Here is a 10,035-nt window from a genome sequence, read left to right as displayed (position 1 = left end):
TTGAAATATAAACAAAAACATCTGAAGTTAAGTAAATCTCTGTGGAGTCTTCACTATCTATATAGTTGTAAATTAACATCGAGGTCTTGTTCTTTTGGTCTGGGTTCCAAGTTTAGCAAGATTTCCTTGGAAAGCCCTAACTAGAATAACCAAAAATACATTCTCACAATTCCACATGTGAGAGCTAAGTCATATTTTCAAATTTTGTGTTGTGACATTATGAAAAGTGTGTGCCCCACACTTTGCCTTTAGCCCTTTCCCACAAGATTGGAATGCGAGGGCTGGTATGGTGCCCATCATGTGGACAATGGTATAGGAGCTTCATGATGAAGATGGCTGAAAGCAAGTTTGAATGAGTCTGGTCGCTATTCTGATTTTTTTTTTTCCTACATAACAAACTACCCTCAAACCCAGCAGATAAAATCAACAACTATTTTATTACATCTCATGATGTCATGGTTCAATAATATGAACAGCTCTGCTGGCCAGTTCTGCTCTACATGATTTTGTCTGGGTTTGGTGTGTGATATTCTGCAGAATATCACACTTGACTTGAATAGAGAATCCAAGACGCCTTTCCTTAAATGATTAACATCATGGCAGAGGGGACTATAAAGCTAGATCTAACTTTTTCCATGGAGTGTCAACATCTCTCCATGTGTTCTTTGTACCAGATAACAGAACCTCTCACACAGGGACTGTAAATTCCAGGAGCAAATCTTTCAAGATACAGAAAATGAAACCTCTCAAACTCTTAAGGCCAGGGCAAGAAAACTGGCACAGTGTCTAACCTGCCATATTTCATTGGTTAAAGCAGTTATCAAGCCCACTTGGGTTGAAAGGGAGGAGAAGGCAACACATCACTGATGGGAAGAGTATCAAAATGTTGCCATCTTTAATTTGCTACAGTTTCTGACTTAGAGAAAACTCCATACCCATTTGCATGAATATAGATTTTATGTTAGAAATAATATTTTATATTTTAAGCAACTATAGTCAAATAGAATGTCTTTTTTATAATGGATCTTTTGTTACACAGGATCTTTTTGATGTTATTACTCTTAATATTACCTAACTAGATATCAAAGTCAGATCTAGATAGTCTTGGTTAAATGTTATATATTTACTTTTCTATCTCTAATTCAGACAACTTTTCTCAGTTACCTTGTACACCATTTTTCCTCAAAAAATCTCACCATATTTTCCTCAAAATTAAAAAAAAATCACATAAATTAAAAAATAACTTCTTGTAGGTTGGGCATTTTACTCTGAATGTAACAGGAATTGCTGAATGTAACAGAGATTAACTCTGAATGTAACAGGGATTCTATTGCTTCCAATTTTCTCATAATAATAATGATAAAATCTCGCCATTGGGTAATTTTCTCAGTGTTATTAATGACATTATTTCAAAATTAAATACTAATTAACTTGATAAAAAATTTAATATATGTCTCAGTGCCTAACATATTTTATCATATTGTGTTTTAAACATACTTTTTAAAAAGTACTCAGTAATTGTATTTTTTTCCTTTTTTTTTTTTTTTTTTTTGCCTAGGTTAATGCCTCACATCTCTTTTTCATGCCATATTAGAGTCTTACAAGACTATGCACATAAACTGTTAAGACTTATGGGACTACCTTTAACACCTGGAGCAAATGTTTTACTTTGACAGAAAACTAAACTTTGCCTTTTCCTTGAGACAGGAAATAGGAAAGCTTACAGACTTTCTCAGTTCTATTTCTATTGCAAGAATGAAGAATTGAGGTATAATGGTGACATGGAAAACATTTATTTGGTGTCATTTGAAGAAAAACTAATAACAGATAAATGAATAAACTGTAGTTCACGTGAAAGTTATAGAAAGAAAGGGATTAAAGGCATTTGCAGCTCTTGAGAGAAGTAATCATTTCTTTTGATTGCTTGACATTCTTGAAGAGAATATCTTGCATACAATTTTATGCTAGTATCTGAGGATCTATTTTTATGAAAAAGACATTTTCCAAGCAATCAGAACTTCAATACATAAATAAATAAATAATGACTAGTGTGTTTTAATAAAAGACATTTTCCAACATGAAAGTTTAGTTTATCCTTTATAAACTTTTTTAAAGCTAGTCCCAGAAATTTGGTATACTTTTGAGACCTAGCTACATGTGAGAAATAATATTGATAAGGCAGTAATAACTGTCATTGGTTCTTAAAGAGTGTTTGTAACTTCAGAATATTTTGTCAGGAACAAATGTACAAATGAAAACTGTGATGCAGAATTGAAGTAATAAGTGTTAGAGTGCCATGCATTTAGAAGTGAAGTTCTAATCAAGTAATAACAAAATCCTAAGATTGATATATAATCCATTATAAAACAAAGCATGATAATGCTGGATATAGAAACTGAGTTATTAAAATCAGTGGCTTAAGGCTGGATCTCTATTTTAAATGTTGTGTCTCTTCCACAGAACATTGTTTAATGTGTTTTATGAGTGAAGAAGTTTAAGATGAAAGTTATTTATTGTACATTGTTTTTATTATTTTTGTATTAATAATTGTTCAGATATGTGATAGAAACAGATACTATAGGGTCTTAAAACAACAAACAGTCAGTTATGGAATTTTTTATATAATAAAACCCAAGATTTTAGCACTTTTTCACTTTCTAAAATTTCATAATTAAAAGAAAATTATAATGAATGCCTTCAAACATAAAAGGAGAGAAAATGCTAAAATGAACCATCATACATACACCATCTACATTTAAGAATTTCTCATGTTTTCAAACACTTGTTCCTTATTTTTTTTTTACATTTAAGTATTTTAAAATAAGTCCAAGATACAACATTTCATCACTACTTCAATATAAAATTCTGAACAATAAGGACATTTTATTACCTAATTGCAATATCATTATCATAGTGAAATAAATTTGCAACAATTATTCTGCATCAACTAATTAGTAGCTATATTAATATTTCTGTAATTGCCCCCAGAATGCCTTTATAGTTCATTTGTTTTGATGGTGATCTAAGCAAAGTATATATATGGCAATTAGTTGTTCTATCTCAAATAAATTTTCTCTTTGTTTTCATCATTGTTGTTAAAATTGCTGTTTTTAGCTCTACTTTTAGTTTGAATTTATATGACTCTTACTTTCTTTTTCACTTCCCTTACTCATTTATTAAATTGCAATTTAATTCAGGTAAAATAAAACTGTCCCTTTAAAAATGTATAGTTCAGTGCTCATTATAGTCATAAAGATGTCTGATTATCACCATTATCTAATTCCACAATGTTTTCATCTTCCCCCTTAAAAAGCTTATATTTATTATTAGTCCCTTTTCTGTTCTTCCCTCCTCCCAATGCCTAGGAACCACTAATGTGCTTTCTCTATGTATTTGATTACTTTAGTTAGATTATTCAATATGTGGTTTTCTTTGCTGTCTTCTATCTCATAGAAAAATGCTTACAAATATCATCCAAGTAGTATTGTGTATCGATATTACACTTTTTTTAATGGCTGAATACTAGTCCATTATATGGAAAATCTACATTTTTAATCCATCTATCCACTGACAGAATTTTGGGTTATTTCTGCTTTTTGCCTGTTATGAATAATCATGTTCAAGTTTTCATGTAGAGATAAATTTTCATTTCTCTTGGGGAATATACCTAAATTGTTAGGGCATGTAACCAAAAACACAGGCAAAACAAAGAAAACAAACAAACAAAAAAAACAAAAAAAAAAACAAAACAAAACAAAGAAACAGACTAACAAAAAACAATTGGGACTACACCAAAAGAAAAATCTGTACAGTGAAGACAACAATCAACAAAATGAAAACACAAACATAACTACAGAGATGGGAGAGAAAATATTTGCATACCACATATCTGAAATCAGGGGTTAACACTGAAAATGTATAAGGAACTCCTATAACTCAATGACAAAAAAACAAATAACTCAATTAAAAAGGGACAAATGAATGAATAGACAATCTTCCAAAGAAAACATACAAATGACCAACAGGTATAGAAAAAAAATACCCAACATTGGGGCACCTGGGTGGCTCAGTCTATTAAGCATCTGACTCTTGATTTATGTTCAGGTCATGATCTCAGTGTTGTGCGATACAACACTGTAAAGATCCCTGCTGGGCTTGGAGCCTGCTTAAGATTTTTTCTCTTTCACTCTACTCCCTTCCCTCTCCCACTATCTCCCCTCCCCCCAAATACTCAATATATTCAATATCACTAATCATCAGTGAAATGCATTTCAGAATCACAGTGACAAACTGCCTCATGCCTGTCAGGATGGCTATCATCAAAAAAGTAAGAGATAAGTGTTGGTGAGAGAGTTTTGAAATTGAGGAGTCCTACAGCTGTGTTCTTTTTCAGGATTGTATAGCTATTGCATCTAAATAACGCTTGTGGTGACTCTCATGAGTTTTGGTATGTTGTCTTCATTTTCATTCATCTCCAAGTATGTTCTAATTTCCTTTTATATTTCATCTATAACTCATTGATAATTTAGAAATATGTTTAAAATTCACATATCATGAGTTTCCCAAATATCTTTTAATTATTATTTTAAATTATATTCAGTTATGAATAAATATACTGTGTATGTTGTCAATTCTTTTAAATTTATTGAGATTTATTTTATGGCATAATATATGGTATGATTTCTCCTAGAGACTATCTCATGTGCACTCTAGTGCACATAAATATGTATTCTTGTGTTTTGGGGTAGAGGGTTATAGAGATGTCTGTTAGGTTTAGTTGGCTTGGAAGTTTTGTTGAACCTTCTGTTGCTTTTTGATATTCTTTCTAGTTGTTATATCCATTATGAAAGTGAGATATTGATGTCTCCAGCTCATGAAACCTAGACTTCAATACTTCTTTTTTAATCCCCTTTTTATTACAATGGGTAGTCATGTATGAGTGGGGAAAAATGTTCTAAACAGTGCCATCATAGACCAGTGGTTTTGGGCCCAAGCTGATATGAGAACTCTTTGGTCATAGCCTGTGACACAAGCACCAGAATTGAGCATAAAAATTTATAAGTTTTGCTAACAATTTGAAATGATAATTTTGTGTCTGCAGACTGTATTTTTTTTATTCTATATGACTTTTATTTTATTATGACTTTATTTATTTATTTTAAAGATTTTATTTATTTATTTGATGGAGATAGAGCACACAAGTAGGGGAAGCAGCAGGCAAAGAAAGAGGGAGAACCGGACTCCCTACTGAGCAGGGAGCTTGACACGGGGCTCGATCCCAAGGCTCTGGGATTATGACCTGAGCCCAAGGCAGACGCTTCATGACTGAGCTACCCAGGAGCCCCTGTTTTATTTTTCTATATTGCCTTTTATTGTATTTTAAAAAGTAATTATTTGTGATAGACTGAAAAAATTATTTTCTTCTACATCAACAATTTGAAAAAGATTGAGCATTAGTATTTTCATACAGTAGAACATCTTTGGACTTTTATTTTAATTTTTAGAAAAACCACCATTCTCTTTCTACCACTCCTGTCAATCCAGGAAAAAGTGCAGGTCTCTCTGTCACTATAAGTATGTGGGGATCATAGTTAACATAGATTCGCTCCAGAAACTTTCATTTTGTGTGTGTGTTCAGTCCCACATCTCAGTTCTAAACTTCATAGAGACTATAATTCCATACAAAAAGAAAAGGTCCTTAGGTTCTAATGGGTCAAGAATTGATGGAGAGGAGAAGAAATAGGGATAAAGTCTGTGGACCTTAAAGGGAGATGAAGTGTCAAAAGTTACTTGTCTTGTGGGGTACCTGGGTGATCAGTTGTTTGGGCTTTAGACTCTTGATTTTGGCTCAGGTCATGATTTCAGGGTCCTGAGATAGAGCCCCATGTGGAGGGGAGTCTGCCTGAGATTTCACCCCTTCCCTTTGCTCTTACTCTTGCTCTCTTGCTCTCTCTTTCTCAAAATAATTAATTAATTCATTATTATTATTTTTTTAAGTTGCTTATTTTGTTGTATCTGCCTCACTGGGTTATTAGTTTTATAAAATTTTACAAAATGTTATAGGCCCAATGGAAGTAGTCACTGAAGATAGAGCAATTAAATATTGAAAGCAGAATATAATAACTAAAAGAACTGGGACACAATGGAAATTAGGAGTGGAAGTTAGGAGCAGGATGAATGGGTCAATCCTGAGTAGCAGGAAGGAAAATACATTTACTATGATATTGTGATGGTGCTAGGCATAGATAGGTGTATGTTTGCCCTTCTAGTGTTTTTTTTTCAGGTATTATGTGAGATTTATTACTCTTAAATACTTTATTCTAAATACATTATTCTTAAATACATTATTCTAAAATTGGAGATTGGAGATTGGAGGAATAAAGTTTATTCAATAGCATTTTCTTTTAAACCACATAAGCAAAATTCAGATAGCATGAAAAACTCACTAGTTGGGTGAAATGTTTAGTTATATGAAACCAACAAATTATTTCAGGACATTGGTACTTTATTTGCAAAGGTTGTCATTTAAGAAATGCAGCTTTTATTTACTGAAATAATTAGTTAAGTGGGCAGGAATGAACATTTTTTTTTATTTTTAGATTTTATTTATTTATTTGACAGAGAGAGATCATAAGTAGGCAGAGAGGCAGACAGAGAGAGTGAGAGGGAAGCAGGCTCACCGCTGAGCAGAGAGCCCGATGTGGGACTCGATCCCAGGACCCTGAGATCATGACCTGAGCCGAAGGCAGCAGCTTAAACCACTGAGCCACCCAGGCGCCCAGGAATGAACATTTTAATTCAATAATTATTTAATGTCTCACACATTTATTCCTAAGATATCATCTGAAACTTTAAAGACTCCAAAGTATAAGGAGAAAAATGCAACTTGTGAATATGGATATGCTTTATATTTTTATATTTCCCTTTTATTGGACAAGTTATAATCTACATTTCAATGTTTATTATTATTTCCTAAATAATTTTTTTTAAAGATTTATTTATTTATTTATCTTAGAGTAGGGACTGCCGGAAAAAGAGGGAGAGAGATAATCTCAAACAGAGTCCCCGCTGAGCAGATAACCTATGAAGAGCTCGATCTCAGGACTCTGAGATCATGACCTGAGCCAAAAACAAAAGTCAAATGCTTAAGCGACTGAGCCACCCAGGTGACCCTCTCTAGGTATTTGTTCATCAAATATATTATTAAAGTAATTCCTGAAAATATTTAAGAAGCACTTTATACATAATTTGCCGAAAACATATTTTCGGGATGCCTGGCTGGCTCAGTCAGTAGAGCATCTGACTCTTGATCTCAGGGTAATGAATTTGAGCCCCATGTTGGGTGTGAAGATTACTTAAAATAAAAGCGTATTTTCTTACATTTTTTCAAGATGTATATCATGTATAGATTTATACAAAATCAAAACTATCCCATGGCTTGTTTTATCTAGTACATCTACATCATAATTTGTCACCGCATAGATTTCTCAGATTGTGTGTGTATAGTATATATAAATACATATATTATATATAACATACATATACATACTACATATCATACATAAATATGTGTATATGCTGTATATATACATATGGTTTTATATATATAAATATATACATATCTAAATATAGTATGTATATCATGTATATTGTAATGTGTATTGGAGAGTAAGTTTCTTTTTTTTTTTTAAAGATTTTATTTATTTATTTGACAGAGAGAGATCACAAGTAGATAGAGAGGCAGGCAGAGAGAGAGGGGGGGGGGGGAAGCAGGCTCCCTGCCGAGCAGAGAGCCCGATGCAGGACTCTATCCCAGGATCCTGGGATCATGACCCGAGCCGAAGGCAGCGGCTTAACCCACTGAGCCACCCAGGCGCCCGAGAGTAAGTTTCTTTGGTAATTAATTGGATACTAAGCTCCAGTGTGACATCTCAGATAACATACAGATAACAATGACCAATTTGCATCACAGCATTTTGGAAAAAATTTACTGATAATTTGTTATCTACTATCATGATGGGAAAAATCTTTAACTCTTGCAAAATCTGAGTATGGGGATGACGCTTTTACAATGTTAGTATCACTGATGCTGTATCATTAAAATGTCTTCCCATTTTCCTCCCAATTTGCTATCATCCATCAAGGTAACAACATAATATAACACAGAAATAGAATTATCGGGAAAAACAACAAAAAAGAAATTTAGGGGTATGTCCACCTCCAGGTGACTGTCCTTGTAGAATAACCCTTTGTGTAGATTTTTTCCCCAGAATTTTATAGCGTATCATCATTCATCACTAATCTGGTTATAAACATTTTTTTCCTCTAGTAAATCCCTATATCTGTGCATTTAGTATGCTATGTAAGACCCAAGATTTCTTGCCCGATATGTTCAGCATCTGATAATCAAAGACATAAAATTGTGCAATCTGCATATGCCATGGAAGAAGAAATGTGAGCTTTCTCTTATATATCAACAAAAATGACAGATGATAAGTAGAATAGAGACTAAAATATATATTATATAAGGGAATGAGGGCTCTAAGAACTCTCACTCAGACAGTGTATTTATGAAAATGAAGAGGTCAAATAAGGGCTGTCAGGAAACATGCAGATTCTGGATAATGATACAGATAAAGAGGAGCCCTGTCCAAAATCTCCTGCATTTCCTCATGAGCCACCAATCCTATATTTGAATGTTTTGGTTAATATGGTACTTCTATAACACTTAGAAACTCCACAAATTTCAGGATAAAGATAAAAAATGTAAATTTGTATCTTGTATTTTTTAGAATTGAGATGAAATGCATATAACATAAAGCAACCATTTTAAACTGAACTTTCAGGGGAGCCTGGGCGGCTTGGACCGTTAAGTGTCTGTCTTTGGCTCAGGTCATGATCCCAGGGTCTTGGCATCAAGCCCCATGTCAGGCTCCCTGCTTAGAGGAGAGCCTGTTTCTTCCTCTCTTGCTGCTGCTCCTGACTGCTTGTGCTCTTTCTCTCTCTCTGTTAAATAAATAAAATCTTTAAAACAAAAACAAAACGTTTCATAAAGTGAACATTCAGTATAATTTATACATTTACATTTGTTGTTCTATTCACAATTCACTATGTTATGGTGGATTTTTTGTAAGTGCATTTAATCACGTTGAGGCATTCCCTTCTCTTCCTAGTTCTCTGAATGTTTTTTTTCAGGAAAGTGTGCTAGATTTTGCCAATTTTTTTTCTGCATTAACTGAGCTAATTTCCTTTTTTCCGCTTTTGCACCCTTAAGTATTGTTGACTCTGTTTCTCAATTGCCACATATTTATGAATTTTTAAATTTTCCTTCTGTTATTGATTTCTAGCATCTAGCTTTTATGATCTATTAAGAATTGTTTTGTGGTCTAATATATATGGTCTATCCTGGAGAAAGTTTCTTGGGTATTTGAGGAGAATGTGTATTCTGTTACAATTGGGTGGAGTGTGCTGTATATGTCTGTTACATTTACTTTACAGTTGTATTAGTTTGTCAGGGTTTTGTAACAAAGTAGCACAACTACCTGGCTTAACCAACTAAAACCTATTCCACCATCTTGCTGATGTCACTCTCCTCTTCTTAAATTTCTTTCAGCAGTGTTTGTTTTAGTTTTCCTTATACATGTCTTCACATCCTTTGTTAACTTAACAGTACTTATTTTGTCCCTTTGGTTGTAACTGTAAATGGAATCATTTACTTAAAATCTTTTTCAAATTTATTTATTGTGGTTCCATTTAAACACAACTTATCTTTATGTTGCTCTTGTACTCTGCAACTTTGATTAGTTTGTTTTATTAGCTCTAGAATCTTTCTTGTGAATTCTTTAGATATTTAATATATAGAATTGTGTCATTTGTGAATAGAGATTGTATTGATTATATTCTCATGTTGAACTACCCTTGCATCCCTGGGATAAATTGCACTAGGTCATGATGTATAATCCTTTTAATATGCTATTGAATTTATTTTGCAATGTTTTGTAAAGAACTTTTGCATCTTATATTCAGAAAGGTTAT

Source organism: Meles meles, chromosome 14 (assembly GCF_922984935.1).
Source record: "Meles meles chromosome 14, mMelMel3.1 paternal haplotype, whole genome shotgun sequence".
Classification (NCBI taxonomy): domain Eukaryota; kingdom Metazoa; phylum Chordata; class Mammalia; order Carnivora; family Mustelidae; genus Meles; species Meles meles.
Note: the sequence above shows the minus strand (reverse complement) of the source record.